Genomic DNA, 6842 nt, shown 5'->3' with positions numbered 1-6842 from the left:
CCCAAAATTTTTTTTTTTTTTTTTTTTTTTTTTTTTTTTAGGGTGGGGGAGTTCTGTTAAGCACAGATCTGCAATTATTGAGTAGTAGAACTTCCAGATGTGAGATTATGCTTCCTCTCACATTAGGAGATTAAAAGATCACTGTCTGGACATAGTCACACACCCGTCACAAAGGAGGCTCAGTGACATTCCTAATTTACCTGTCAGTTATGGGCAGGATGTATTCAGTTTTAACCAGGTGTAATAGCCTCATTATCAGCTTAAGCAAAAATATCTAGAAGTAAAAATACAATTAGCCTGTTTGCATTTTTATTTGATTCCCCAATGGTAATGCAACAGCAAATACAACAACATACATTAATCAGTTGTAGAAGGTGTAGAAGCTTATTTGGAAGTGAGAAAGAGACCAATATGCTGCCACTGGTGCCACTTTAATATATATATATATATATATATCTATATATATATAGATATATATATATATCTATATATATATAGATATATACGTATATATATCTATATATATCTATATATATAGATATATATATATCTATATATATATAGATATATATATATATGAAATCTTCCTCATTCCCTTATGCTAAAAAGTTTTTTTTAACCAACATTTTTTTGGTAAACTAATCGATTAGAATGTATGTAAAGGACTTGGAAAGATAAATAAAAACAACTGATTTGAAATTAATTCAGTTAGAGCTGGTTGTTGAATAAAAACAGAACAAACCAACAAACCAGTTCAGCAAAGTAATAAACATGTAAACACACAAAAACTTCTCTTTACATACTGTATGTCTTTTACTATAATTTTTCCAGAACAACCAAATGGTTTTGAAAGAATGTCAGAGCATGTCTATTAATTTTCTTTTTCAGGGACCATGTCAGCGCTTCAGGTGATGTTTTATCACAAGTGAAGTTGCCAGTTGTGGCCCACATATAAACCCCTTTCTTCTTCAATGTGCACTCCTCCAATTTGAACTGTGGTGTGCCAAAGTGTGTTTAGATCAACACGTCCTCTCCAGGTAACATCAGGCAGCTGCTTCCTTAGTTTTGAAAGGATGACATGATTGACAGTCCTTTCAATCATCAGTGTGAAATATTTTATTATTTTTTTTATATAAGAGGATGTTTTCCTTGTTTAACCATGGATAAATAAACAAAAGAATGTGAGAATGTATATTTACTGCTTTATATACAATCTTTCTTGAATGGCTCATCTATAGTATTATTGGCGTGGACATTAACCATTAAACCCATAACCACCAATAACAAAAATTGCTCACATCTCTCTTCAGCAAATGTAAAGCTGACATCCCTATTTTTTTTTTTTTACATTTATTTAACCATGAAAGTTCCATTGGGATTAGCAAACTCTTTTCAAGGAGTCCTTGCCAAGACACAGCAACAAGTAAAATACAACGTTACATAATAAAACACAAAGTTACATTGTTAAAAGAACAACAAACACCAAAAAAAAAAATCATGCTCAAGAACGTTTAGTTTGGCAGTAAAGCCACTTAGTAAGATAAACTCAGGTAATCTAAAGGTTTTCTGATGGAATTGGGAAGTTCTCTTGATCCCAAATGGTATGATGAAATAAATAAATGAGGTGTTGAAGGTGCAATGGTCACCCCTTTGGAAAGGACCTGACAAAGCTAACTCAAGTGCCTTCATTAGCCTTGTGTCCACCCAACTGACATGCAAATTTTCAACCAACTTAAGCAATTGTGAATTTATGATCTTTCCGCTTGGTTTAAAGCGAATTAACCAAGCACCACAAATTGTAATGTTTTCATTTGTTGTCGTCCACATTATCTCGTCACACATGGCTGTAATAAATAAGAAGTAGAAGATGCAATCTAGTACTGACTACAGAAAAGTGATGATGGGAAGCTATAATGAATGTGTTCCTATGTTGACGTCATGCAGTAATGGCGATGCTTTCTCCAGCCATGTCTACGAGCATTAAAGAAACATCCAGGAAGATGAATGCAGAAACAGCTAATCAGTTATGTTAGGTAAAAGTTTGCTATGTCAGAGCTGATTTGATAGAAGTGTTTCCAGCTTGCATCTTGCAGATTATTTGCCATGATCTGGCCTGTTTGCTCTCCCTAAATTGGTAATTTCTTTCACCTGTCGTTTTTACCTCCCTTCCTCAATTATCATTTATTCCTCTCACCCATTTACTTTGGTTTATATTCTGTTCAGCCTGTGAATTTGGGGCCAGATCATTGTTTGTTTTTCTGCTAGTCTGTCCGTTCTCTTTATTTCATGGTTAGTGTTTTGGATCCTGGCGGCCAGTGGAAGGAGGTTTTTGTGTCTGTCTCATCTCCTAATCGTCCTCTGTTCCTCCCCTGCTGAGTCATCAGGGTTTTTGGCTCTATACACGGGGAGTTTCAGTTTTTATCCCAGTAAGCCTGGCTACAAGGAGGAGACCAGTTTAAAGGTCCTGCATCGAGTTCTGGTTCCAAGTCCTGTCTCTGCTACCCTCTGCCACTGAGCCTGCTCGTCTGCACCTGATCCTGTCTGCTCCTGTGCGTGACCACCTAGTCACGCTTCCGGACCCTGACAGACTCTGAACCTGCCTGGGAGCTCTAGGAATCCTGGATCCTGCCTGTTCTGTCTGTTCCTGTCTGTTCTGAATCCCTGATCAGGGTCGGCTTCCTGGAAGACCTCTGGAACTGCAGCATTGGGGACATTCTTAGACTGGACTGTTAAACCAGGTAAGTGACCAATTTAGATAATCATCTTCTGTCAGATGATCGTGGTCACTTACCTGTGTTTCTCCCACTAACAGAGTGTCAGTGATTGGGTGATGCCGTGCCCCCCGACAGATCCTAGCAGCTCCCCTTTAGTTTTGTTCTTTATTTAATAAATGTTTTGAACTTGCCTACAGACTGTCTCTCTTTGAATACTGGGTCCATCTGTCCTCATTTCATGACATTAATGATACTTGGCAAAAGCCAAAAACACCTAAAGTGAACGTAAAAGCTGTTTTGCAACCTTGAGGGAGATTTTTTATTTTTATTTTGCCATTGCTATCAAGCTTTTTTGATGCAATATTTCAAAATGGAAACACACCATGGATTTCCCAGCTTTACAAGCAGGGGAACTGGCGCAAGTGAAATTAGACACTGCCGTCGGACAACATGCAGTAATTTATAAATGTTTCCAATCAGGTGGGTCCGGATTAGCCAGCAGGTGGGTCCGGATCCGGTACGCTAATCCGTGACCTCTTGTCTATATGAACAATTGGTCCTCTTAGCTAGATATTTTTCTAGATATGCTTGGCTACATCTGTTTAGTTGGTGATTATGTAATTTTAAATATATAATAAAATTGTCTACATCTCATTTCAAATCTAGAAATGTGATTACTCTTATCATTTGGCAGATATTCAGCCCAGCTAAGTTGATGATTCGCAGATCACAGCTCAACCTTGAACTTGTTTTACTGAGGGTTTTCCTCTTGTTAAAAGTTATTTTTCTCAACTGTCACCAAATGCTTTAAATGTATAGAGTACAAGATCCAATCTTGCTGCTTTCTATGACAGACTGCTGTTTTGTTTTGCAGGTTTTTGAAGATGTGTTGAGGGCGAAAAACACACAAAATGGAACTCTTAAGTTTTATGACTGTAAATGAAAAGGACCGGATTGTTTATGACTTGATTTTAATTGAATCTAATTGTTGTTGTGTTAAATTTTTGAAAGAAAGACAGTGGTTGAACTTGTTATTGATTAAGCTGATTAAGGTAACTACAAATGCAATTTCATTGCAACCCTTACCGTTATTGTATAGGTGTTTATTTTTGGTATTACGGAGTTCTTTTCAATTTTATTTTAAGTAAAATTAAGTGATGAAATACATAATGAGTTATTGTGTGTAGAATATTGAAGTGTCATATAGTTGTCTCATAAGCAACATATGCAGAATACGCAGTTTTTAGTTAATGCATATATAGGTCCACAGTAAACAGATGGGCTTTAACCACTCTTCTTATGTCCCTCTTTTTAGATTTCCTTCAATTTTTCTTCTTTCCCTTCAACGGCTTCAAGGTCAATCGTCAGAAGGAAGCAGCATGTCACCGCTGCTTTGTCTATTCAGATAAAATTGCAGCATTCATTGTACGTCAGATAAACCTCAAAAATAGGAGGAGAGCAGAAAGAGAGGGAGCAGCGTTTCAGTGAACGACTGATGGATGAGAGAAAAAGAGGGAGAGGAAAAAAAAACAACACCCCTATCGTAGCATCCTCCTGCCTGGTCTGTTTTTATCTGTCCATGACAAATTCAAGCGTTCAGTGTCTCCTTTTCTCTTTTCTTCACATTTTCTCCTTTTCACCTTATCTACTGTCTCAGCACTGCATCACTTGCCATTTTAGAATAATGTCCTCCCATGTCTATAATGACATTGCCTTTGTGCCTCAGATTACCTTGGGGTTTTCACCCCCACCACCCCCCCAAAACCCAACACACATTGATGAAGGAATAAAGATGCAATTGCACGCAGACCCACAAACATGCAAGTGTCAAAAACGATTCATCCATAAACCTTGAAAAAGATTAGGTGAATCAAAGTGCATTAATAGCCGCAACATTCTAAAGGGAGTAAAAACAGGAGTATATAAAAATGTTTGTTTTTTTTTAAACTACACTGCATCAAGGTAGAATTTAGTTTCGTCTGTTTCAGAAATACGGCATGGTGTCTGCTTACAACTGCTTTAATTGGTAGTGTCATGATTTAGACTTATGAACCATTTATCTGGATCAAACTGACTAGCTATGAGTCTGAGCTTATCCAGTCTATTTTTACAACAAAAAAAAGTTTTTCAATAACTGCATTTAATATTTCACAGTCAGTGTACTTCCTGGCCATTTTCTCCTATAAAGAAATAAATCTCTTTCAGGTATCATTAGACATGAAGCAAGTTTCCAGTTTGTATTTTTTCTGAGCTCTGATGAGCTCCTTAAACTGTGACAGGTCCTTCTCTCCCCCGCCTGGCCATGCCTCTTAATGAGATGGTAATCAGCCAGTCATCAGCAGAGGGGCCATGCAGGAAACATAATGAGAACATTAGGCTGCATACTGAAAGGACCCCCTGCCAGGTGGAGGATCAATGGTCTTGCCTGATGAAAGGTGGACGGTGCAGCTGATGGTTAGAGAGGAAAAAGGAAGGACAGAGAGACACAATGTTGTCATGTTGACTGAACAATAATCTCCAGTATCCAGTTCTCTGAAATTCAGAAGTTTTACAAAATAAAAAAAAAAGTGAGTAAGTGATCCTTTATAATCCTTCCTTTAGCTTTTTAATGTAGGTTGTTATTTTAAATTAATTCATGCAAACTCTTTTCAAATGATTACAGCTATATAATTTTGGTGCTTAAGATCTTAACATCACATTGATCCCTTCTGTGGCTGCTGGACCACCTTTGTTTGAATTAAAGCTCTGACAATACAATCAGCTTAAAGACAAAAATGTAGCAATTTTTGTGGAAAAACTAAGAATCTCCACTTTTAACTTTTATTAATAAAGTAAGGATCTTTTAATAACAAATGTTACGGTAAATAATCTTAGTTTACTATTTGAATGGCTGCATGATTCTAAGGGGATCTAGATGCCAAAACGTTAAAACGCTGACTTTTGTGCTTTTAGAAATCAATTGAAGTAACAGGTTTAGTGAAACTTTATTAAGCTTAGTTGATTGTCAAAGTATTTTAAAGTAGAGATAAAGTAGAGATTACCAGTTCAGAGTTATTTAAAATTAGTGTAACATTAAGCTTTAAAGCAGATTCACACTTTCAACACTGTTAATGGCAATTGCTTAACCAAATAGGAAGCAATCTTTCTTAGTTGACTGCCGTCCAATTAGCAGCAATAAAGAATTGCCAAATATTTATATGAGCTATCCCAATGAAAATTAAGATATAATTATAAATGAAAGTAAGAAGTACAAGGAATGCAAAAATTAAAAAAAGAAATTGAAAATGATAGGAAACATTCATACTTAAGTAGTTAAGATTATGCTTCAAATTTCTTCAGTTAAAATGATTTTGTAAAAGGTTAAAAGAATCAAAGCTCACTTTGGTATTAGTCAATACAGCTAGAACTCAGCCAAAAGCTATTTTGTAGTTCTACCTTCCAGAGCTTATAGTTGCATTCAAAGCATCAGGACTGAATGTCATGTTTTTATGCAAATTGCCAAGGAGTACTGTATATTGTCTTTCCAACATTAGATTAGGTGGCTTAGCCAGACAATTTTCATTGGGATGGCCTGGCAGGGACCGATGATTGGGTGGCCAAAAGTTTAAGGCACCAGAGCTGGTTCAGGATCAGCTTCAACTTATCACATAGTACCAGCAGGTAAGTAAATGAGTACATCATCAGTACCGTATTTTGAAAAGAAAATTACACAATAGTGGCTAGGTTTTTCTAAAACCCTTACAATAAACATGCACATATTTACACAGATGTGTTGTCTTATTTAAAGGTATAGAGAATGATCTTCTTTGGGCTTCAAGTTACAGGGGATCATCTTATTCATTGGTGCTCACGCATGCTAGTATTACTGCTGCCAACCTCTAGTTTACATTGGAACAGCTTTTCCTGGAGGTGGTGATTCACGCCAACATGGGAACCCACTGATAGGGGTTACCATATATATGGATAGGGGTTACCTACTATATATATATATATATATATATATATATATATATATATATATATATATATATATATATATATATATATATATATATAGTAGATTAGGTGCCGAGAAACATTGCTTTAGTTTATGTTATTTTTAACACAGAAAGGATGTTGCTGCTTCAA

Source organism: Cyprinodon variegatus, unplaced genomic scaffold (assembly GCF_000732505.1).
Source record: "Cyprinodon variegatus isolate N-32 unplaced genomic scaffold, C_variegatus-1.0 Scaffold20, whole genome shotgun sequence".
Taxonomy (NCBI): domain Eukaryota; kingdom Metazoa; phylum Chordata; class Actinopteri; order Cyprinodontiformes; family Cyprinodontidae; genus Cyprinodon; species Cyprinodon variegatus.
Note: the sequence above shows the minus strand (reverse complement) of the source record.